A 310-nucleotide genomic window follows, 5' to 3' on the forward strand; every position below is an offset into this window, starting at 1 on the left:
TAGCCACTAATTACCATTATTTGTATTATTTTGATTAACAAAGGCACTGGTACTTACAAACTTGAATTGCTACATGAACTTTTTTCCATCTTTTTTTTTAATATTTATGTTCTTTGCACAAATCAATTAGTCTTTTCATAATCTAGAAGTAAATAACAAACTGGTTTAACCTAACTATTCAACAAAACAGCAGTGTCCGAGCAAATGGCTACGAAGCTTTTAGGTCGGGTCAGTCGCGCGTTTATACCGAGAAAGTAGACGACCTATTATAGGTGAGGGCGCTAAAAAATCCGGCTTGACCTACAACAGG

Source organism: Mycetomoellerius zeteki, unplaced genomic scaffold, assembly GCF_001594055.1.
Source record: "Mycetomoellerius zeteki isolate Tzet28-1 unplaced genomic scaffold, Tzet1.0 scaffold332, whole genome shotgun sequence".
NCBI classification, from domain to species: Eukaryota; Metazoa; Arthropoda; class Insecta; order Hymenoptera; family Formicidae; genus Mycetomoellerius; species Mycetomoellerius zeteki.